The 8,726-nt window shown below is 46.5% G+C and overlaps 1 pseudogene; it reads right to left on the bottom strand.

Moving 5' to 3' along the window:
- Positions 1-213: 213 nt before the first annotated feature.
- LOC121144980 lies at positions 214-1,585 on the bottom strand (annotated as a pseudogene).
- Between the last annotated feature and the right edge of the window lie 7,141 nt (positions 1,586-8,726).

The following is an 8,726-nucleotide window of genomic DNA, read 5'->3' as shown; positions in this document are numbered from 1 at the left end:
TGACAGAGAGGGAGGGAGGGAATCCCCATCTCCCTGTTGATTTCCCACACACCTGAACTGGACTGAAACTAGGAGCTAGGAACTCAACCCAAGACTCTTCTATGGGTGAGAAACCCAACCATTTGAGCCAACATCACTGCCTCCCAGGGTTCCCACCCACAGGAAGTTGGAATGAGGAGCTAGAGGCAAGAACCAGCTTGATGTGGGTGAAGCAAAGATTTAGAAAGGGATAAACAGCTCAGGCTTGCCAGCACACAAGTCATGTACTCTATCCAAATCCCATCACTTTCCATATAGATTAATCATGGTTAAAGACTCAACACATCCATTTCTCCTCTTGCAGCTAAGCCTCACTTTCTATCATGCTCCAGAGTCCATGAACACTTCAGTGTGTTTTGTCCCCTCCACCCCAGCTGGAAAGTAACTTTTATTGAAGTCTCACCAGTTGCACAGTCTGTTCCTGACATTGATCCTTCTTTAGTGATCCCATGAATGCCTTCTCCACATTCTGGAAGTGGCCATGGCCAAACTTGGAGGTGGTGCTGATGAACTCAAGGTCAATCTTGAGGGTCTGCTGTTTGTTCTATGCAAGCAGAGACTTCTGGAAGGCTAGCAGTCGCTACCTTGTCCTTCACCACACAGCTTTTCGGCATGATGGTCATTAGTGACTTCACAGCAAGGACAAGGCCTCTTAGAGAGTCGGTATTCTTGTTTGGACAAGTCATGGTTGACTTGATCACTTCGCCATCCTTAATCAGGTAACCGTGTCCAATCTTGTAGATCTTTCTGTTTATCTCGTTGATGGTGGCATTTCAGCCCAGTCAGTCATGGAGAAGGCCACGTGTGCAGGGTGCCATACCGTAGTACAGGTGGCTTTGTGCAGGCCTCGGGAACAGCTTCTTGTGCCAACAACTGGTGATTACCTTTGTAGCCTTTGCCCTTAGTTATCCCAATGATATCATTCATCCTGTCCTGACCAAAACTTGACACACTGAGACTTGCTGCTCCAGCTGTTCCCAGTCCCAGTCCCAGTCCCCATCTTCTGGATCTCCATCAGATGGGTTTTTTCTGATGTAGAGGATGCAGGTGCAAATGGATGTGGATGATGATGCAGATGACCTGACAGTACTTTTTCAGCTGCCTCTTGCCGATGTCATCCTGCCTCTTCTTGGTGAAGGATACTTGGTGAGGGAATTCAACTTACACCAATTCTTCCAAAAACACCCTTCTGTACTCAACACTGATGTGCTTGGCAACAATGATCCTTAAGGTCTAGAGGTCCTGAAAAGTTGCCATTAGTCCCTATACCTTACAACCACCATGAGCAGTATTTTTGCTGTGATCACAGTCTCAACTTCCTTCCAGTTCAGTTTGGACCCTGATCTATCAACTTCCTGCATGATGTGCATCTGTTGTGTGTCTGCCCTCCTCCTTCTGGTTACAGCAGTATGCTGAGTTGAGCATGAAAGTACATGAGGTGTGTTAACTACTGCTTACTCCACCCTAATTACCCTACTACCTTCATCACACCATGGATGCTGTTACCGTGCGACTTTGAGCTGGGTGTTCCCTTTACCGAAGACATGTCCCGTAAGTCACCTGTATTGCTCACCTCCTCCTCCCATAATATCTTAGCTCAAAGATCACACTGTCATTGTGGCCCGCTATGACCAACATATAAGTTACAACCACAAGCCTCTCTTCTGCCTTCCTAACACACTCCTCTGGTCTATTTAAAAATGTGTCTTAAGATTTATTTATTTTTATTGGAAAGTCAGATATACAGGGAGGAGAAGAGACAGAGAGAAATATCTGTCCACTAATTCACTCTCCCAGTGGCCAAGACAGCCGGAGCTGAGCAGATCCAAAGCCAGGAGTCAGGAGTCCCAGATCCCTGCTTGTGGCCTGGGAAGGCAGTAGATGATGGCCAAAGTCTTGGGATCCTGTACCTGTGTGGGAGTTCTGGAAGAAGCTATTGGCTCCTGGCTTTGGAATGGCTCAGCTCTGGCCATAAAATGAGGAGGTCTCAAACAAGCAGATGGAAGATCTTTCTATCTATGCCTTCTCTCTGAAAATCTGCATTTCTAAGAAAAATAAATCTTTAAAAAAATTATTCATTCACTTTTACTTTATACGAAAGGTGAAGAGAGAACAACACCACCAATCAAAAGACAAAGAGAGAAAGCAAGTGAGCGATCTTGGATCTCCTGGTTCACTCTCCAACTGCCTGCAACAACCAGGCTGGGCCACACCCACTCCTGAAGACCCAGCACTCAGTCTGGGTTGCCCATATGGATGACAGTGTTCCATGTACTTCTGCCATCACCCTCTGCCTCTCAAGATGCACATTCTCACGAGGCTGGAATGGGGAGTGGACCTGGAACTACGGCTCAGTTACTTGGTTACTGGACATTAGTTCCTTGAGCACCATCAGAAATCCCAGACCAAATGTCCACATCTGTTTTACTCTTGTAACACTATTACTCCTTGTCACATGCCATACCATTTATTTATTTGTTTCTGTTGTTTCTTATCTATTAATCTCCAACCGCTAAAATGTTAGTTCAACACGGGTAGAGACTTGGCTGTTTTATTTACCAAGATGTTCAATTATTTGGGCCATCCTTTGCTGCCTTCTCAGATGCATTAGTAAGAAGCTGGATCAGTAGAGAACTCAGGACCAGCAGTAGCTCAACTGGCTGGTCTTCTACCTCCAAGCATGGCATCCCTTATGGGTACCAGTTCATGTCCCAGATGTTCTACTTCAGATTGAGCTCCCTGCTTGTGGCCTGAGAAACCAGTAGAGGATGACCCAAGGTTTTAGGACCCTGCACCTACATGGGAGACCCGGAAGAAGCTCCTGGATCCTGGCTTTGGATTGGCTCAGCTTGGCCATTACAGCCATTTAGGGAGTGAACCAGTAGATGGAAAATCTTTCTCTATGTCTCTCCTTCTTTCTGTAAAATTTACCTTACCAATAAATATAAGTCTACCAAAAAAAAAAAAAAAAAAGGAGGAAGAAGGAGAATTAGAAAAAACCCTGAATTAAGCCAGCATTCTAATGTGTGTTGCTGGTGCCAGTAATCATGCCTTAACCTGTTGTGTTACAACACTAGTCCCCAAAAGGTTAGATACCACATGTTTGCCTTGATTTAACTTGTAATTTTTGTTTGGTTGTTGGTTATTTTTTGAACCTGTCATTGATACTGTCTCAACCCAGATGTTTCGAAGAATGGAACTTGCATTATTTTTAACATATTGTTTACCCAATACTATGTCAATTAATTCCATAATGTTGTATATTGATACTGAAGTTTTGTTGGGGCTTTTAACTGACCGGATCTTTACTCTGTTAGCCCTATCTTCAGACCAGAGAAGGTCTCCCCAAGAGGCCACTGAACTTATCTGGACAATAAGACGCTGGACTTTATGCTAGGTATGTGCTTGCAAGGAAGGAATCTCAACTGAACTTGAACTGTGGTATGCAGCAAGGTGGAGGAATCCACCATGGGGGGAGGGGTATGGGAGGGGCGGGGAGAATCCCCAGTGCCTATAAAACTGTATCACATAATACAATGTTAACAACAATAAAAAAAAAAAAAACACTAGTCCCAGAATACATTAATTCTGATTAAAATTTGACCCCTTTGAAATACTTCCCAAGACCTATGGAAAGTCATTGGGCTTGCATTGCTTGGGCTCGGGTCATTCACATGCTGCTATGCATATGCTTTATATCAACCTGTCTCTGGATTATGTTTCTCTCATCACCTCCATAACAAAAGACAGGATAGCAAGGGAAAAGCCTTGTTATTAGTCTATAGTTGTACACAGGGACCATATAAATTATAAAAATTCAAAGAATGAACTCTAGTGCTGGGGCTGACATGTCCTTTACGTGGAAGAGAGGGACATAAGGATGAGATTGATATTAGTAGCAAGTCATGCAAGGTGAGAGAAAAGACTCCATTGAGAAAAGAGTGCAGGTGGTAAGACTATGTAACAGGGGATTGACATTATGGCACAGTGGGCTAAGCCACTGTCTGCAATACTGGCATCTCACAAATGCTGGTTTGAATCCTGCCTGATCCAGCCTGGGAAAGCACAAGTGCTTATACCCCGGCTACATGGAAAACTCAAATGGAATTCTAGACTCCTGGATGGGAAGCGGAATGGCCGGGATTAGAACTAGTGCTCATATGGGATCCTGGCATGTGTAAAGCGAGGACTTTAGCTGCTATGCTACAGCACCAGGCCCTAATTTTAATTTTTAATAGTAATTTTATTTTTAATATTATTTATGTAGTTAACAGGTACATGCCTATGTGGACCTCCAATTAGGAGAACCCAGCGTCAAGAAATTAGATTTTGAGAACAGACTGCAGAAAGTTATGGGAGCTGGAGGGACCAAGAGAGCGACCAGAAGCCATAGCGTGCAAAAGCCTAGGCATTTAGCAACCAAAGTTTACCAAAGAGTAGCCTGGGCCCAGGGCCCCTCAGTCGTCTCCAGATCTCTTCCAGCCACGTGCATCCACAGGTTGGTCCTGAAAGAAAGATGCTAAAAAGGGAAGGAATGGGGCTGACATCGTGTTGTGGGTAAAACTGCTACCTGTGAATCCTCATATGGATGCTGGTTTGAGTTCCAGCTGTTCACTTCTGATTCAATTCCCTGCTAAACTGCCTGGGAAAGAAACAGAAGCTACCCAAGGTATCTTGGGTATAGTCCCCTATAACCATGTGATAGTTTGAATTAAATTTCTGGCCCCAGGTTTTGGCCCAGCCCAGTGCTGGCTGTTGTGGCCATTTGGGTAGTGAGTACAAGGTAGAAGAGCTGGGTCATCTCAGCCCTGGCCATTGTGGCCATTTGGGGTAATGAACAATCACATTGCAGCCCTTTCCTAGCTTTCCTTCTCTCTGTAACTCTGCCTTTCAAACGCAAATCAACTTTTTAAAAAAGTGTTAGTTTTGGGAGTAAAACACATTTGGCTCGGCTGCACAGACATTTCCCTGGATAACAGGTCCACTTTCCAGTATACACCAACACCAATCTGTGGTATCAGTCCTTCGGGAAAAGAAAGGTGTTAGTACACTGCTACACAGTACAGAAACAGAGATTGGGATGCACATCTGTGTCCCCCGTGGGAGTCTGGGCCAAGTTTTACCAACTGGGTAGAAAAGCTGAGAGATAGCATAGATAGCACTGAAGAATGAGAGGAGGCGACCCTTCTACGTGGTGACGTGGTGAGAAGCACAGCTGTGAGGTGTAGGAAACACTGGGGAGCAGGGTTATTCAGTGTCCATAGGAAAAGGGGTGGCTGAGGTTTCTGAGGGGAAAGGAAGAAAAAGCAGGCTAGGCCACCCCCGGGGCAGCAGGAAGGGAAGCAGAACACCCATCTCGTGGAGGCTGAGCTGAATGAGGCACAAGTTCAAAGTAGGTGATCTAGCTTCAGGTTGGGCTCCGGAGACACTGGACCACTAACAGCAACGCAGGAAGATTTCAATGTTGCAGATGCTAGTGGGGCAGTCAAGCACCGGGGAGCCACAAATGTCACTTTCAGGCACACTGTCTATGAATCCTGGGCAGCAATTCTGGTGTTTCTGGGATCTCCAAGATGCTAGGGATGACAGACGGTACATAGGCCAGGAGATTGTCACAATGGGGTAAGCAATGAGCCACCCAGGTGGAAAACCAACTGGAGTTGTAGTAGCCAGACTTGGAGATAGGTACATAGTCAGGCCATCAGGTGCATCAAGGACAGGTCACTCACGTGTACTGGTACTGGATTGTCCCCTTGGTTTGCTTTCCTCTTGATGCCCTCCTCCTAAACTCGAAAGGTTTCTGTTCTATTTGCCCATTCCTTTGCCAAAATTACTTCTCCCTTTCTGTGCCTTCACAAGAGGTCTGATCACATTTTAAGTTCCCGTTTTCTGGCAAGGATTGCTCCAAATTCAGTCACACGGGCACTCAGAGCCCCAAACTGCACTCAGAAAACACTGGGACAAATAAAAGAAAACCCCAACGTGTGGAACCAAAGAGGCCCAACTGGAACCTGAAGGCCAGAGCCCTTTCGGAAGGGAGGGTGCCAGCAGGGAGAGCTGGTGCTGCAGCCTGTCTTACTAAACTTGACTGTGGATCATCTCTTTCCAAACACCTGCAATCTGTGCACAAGTTTTCTACCCAGCCCGTAAAACTTGCCCCAGAGTCTTCATGGGGGCCACCAATATATGTTCTAACTTCTGTCTCTTACTGTTTAACCGTGCAAAAAAGCCTTTCTTTCCCTAAAGTGTGACAGTTGAATGTGCTAATAGGTACTTGGGGCCACGTCCTTGACAGAATGAGAAAAGGGGGAGCCTCTTTAAAAGGTGTGCACGATGCTTGTTTCTGCCCATGAGGTACTTCTAGTAAGACAAAAGTGCCATCTCGCTCTTCTGAGCTTCTAGTCTTATCAGGAAAACAGAAAGAAGGACTTATGCACCACACCCTTCCGACTGGCTTTTTCGCTTTAGCATGAGTGAGCTAAGCAGTATTACAGTTCTGGCCTTCCGCCCCACCCTGTTGGTTGCTAGCTGTTATCCTGCTTACCATCACTGTGTTTAAGATACCACTGGCACCATTTTCTCAGGCCTGTCCTGAGCCCCCTCCTGATGCTGCAGCAGGTGGTTTCTATCTTAGCTAAATCTCACTTCACTCACAGCAATGTTCCACATGAAGATTCCTCTCTCATGTGAGGTCCTATTTTTGACAGGGCTGGCAGCACACTGTGAAGGGAACAAATCAGATCTCGAGTCTTCAGATAAAAAGAAATCTCTGTTTCCTTCAAAAGGAGAAACAACTGATATTGGGCAATTCTGTGGTCATGTTGTTGACACGGACATAAGAGGAAGGAAGCGGCCCTGTATTGATGGAGCAATCCTGGGCCTGGGCAGCATGTTGCACGTGCCTGGTTACCCTCTGGTAGTACTGCAATACGTGAGTTAAGTCAGAAAACAGAGGCTGTGAGACCAAGCCAGGAGGAGGGTAACATGCACTCACTGGTCTTTCGGATATCGAAGCTTACATCTTTCTTTTGGTGTTCCTTTCCTTTCTCATCACACCTTGCACTTAGCTTCTGTCCCCTGGCTTAGCCTTCACAGCTGTCAGCAGAAAGGCTCCAGATCTATTTAGAAAGTTAATGTAAGGGACGTTTGTGTGTTTAAGATTTATTTGTTTTGCTTGAAAGTAAGACCGATTTACAGAGGGAAGGGATGGAGAGTGCGAGTATGCTGGCACATTTCCCAAATGGCTGCAACAGCTGGAGCTGGGCCAGTCCAAAGCCAGGACCTGGAGCTTTTACTGGATTTCCATGTTGCCACCTTCAACTGCTTTGCCAGGTCACCACAGGGAGCTAGACCAGAGGTGGAGCATCTGGGACTGGAACTGGCACCTATATGAGATGACAGTGCCACGGGCTAAAGTCTAGGCTACAATGCCACGTTTCCAGCCCCTAGTCCATGTGCTATTTATAGAACTCACTAATTTTTCTTTTTGTTGCCTCTTCCTCTTTCCTTTCCCAGGCTCTGTGTGTATTATTTAGCACAATCATTTAAAAGTGAATTTGAGACCTCTTTATTTTATTTGGGACTCTGTACCCACATGGGAGACCCTGAGGAAACTCTAGGTTCTTGGCTTCAGATTGGCTGTTGTGGCCAATTTGGGAGTGCACTACTAATGGAAGATGTTCCTTTCTGTAAATCTGCCTTTCTAATAAAAAAAGATAAATCAGAAGCAGAGGAGCCTGAAATTGAGCTGTTACTCTGATATGAGATATTGGTATAGCAATAAATGCTTAACTTGCTGAAACAAAATGTGGCCCTACTTATCATTATAGTGTACCGTCAGTCCTGGCCTTTGTACGTGATGGCAGGTTCTTCAGCCTGACCCAGCCCAGCCTTCTCCCAGTCCCAGCTCCTGCAAGTGTCAGGTAAGTTCTGGGCTCCAGCCAGGCTCAGCCTGTCACCAGCCCTACTCTCCAGTGAAACTGGCAGGTACTGTAGTTCCAGAGGTAAGCTCACAAGTCCTCTTCAGATCTGGTTCTGTCACATTCTGGTGGGTGCTAAGGCCCAGCCTGACATAGCCCGCGCCCTGCCCTGACACTCATGAGTGGGTACTGTGGCCTAGACCAGCTAGGCAGCCCCTACCCCTGCTTCCAGCCACTTGCTAGATCCAGGTTTTGCATGTGCTGACCTGTGGCAGACAATGCTATTTAGCCCATCCCAGGTCTCTCATATGGGTGGGTGTCTTGGCCTGACCCAGACATGATTCAAGTTTCCCCCTTCCAAATCATTCTGTCTCAACTCTCTCACCCAACTACGAGTGCAGTGGCCCAGTCTGTGGAAGCCCCCCCAGAAGTTATTTCTTCTCTGTCAAACTTACCCTCAGTTGCTCCCACTGCTACACATGCCCAGACCCCTTCCCCAGGCAATCTGCAGCCTCCCTGCCTAAGGGTTGGGGTGGTATGTCCTGGTCTGGCATTCACTGACTTCCCCACATGTCTTTAAAAAAATATGTGTAATAAAATAGGGCCCAGGGCCTTGCATGCAGTGGAATCCCATATGGGCACTGGTTCTAATCCTGACGGCCCCCATCCCATCCAGCTTCCTGCTTGTGGCCTAGGAAAGCAGTGGAGGATGGCCTTGGGACCCTGCACCTGTATAGGAGACCCGGATGAAGCTCTAGGCTCCTGGGT

Source organism: Ochotona curzoniae, unplaced genomic scaffold (assembly GCF_017591425.1).
Source record: "Ochotona curzoniae isolate NIBS_2020 unplaced genomic scaffold, NIBS_Ocur_1.0 scaffold_3208, whole genome shotgun sequence".
In the NCBI taxonomy this organism is placed as follows: Eukaryota; Metazoa; Chordata; class Mammalia; order Lagomorpha; family Ochotonidae; genus Ochotona; species Ochotona curzoniae.
This window is presented reverse-complemented; position numbering and strand designations above follow the sequence as displayed.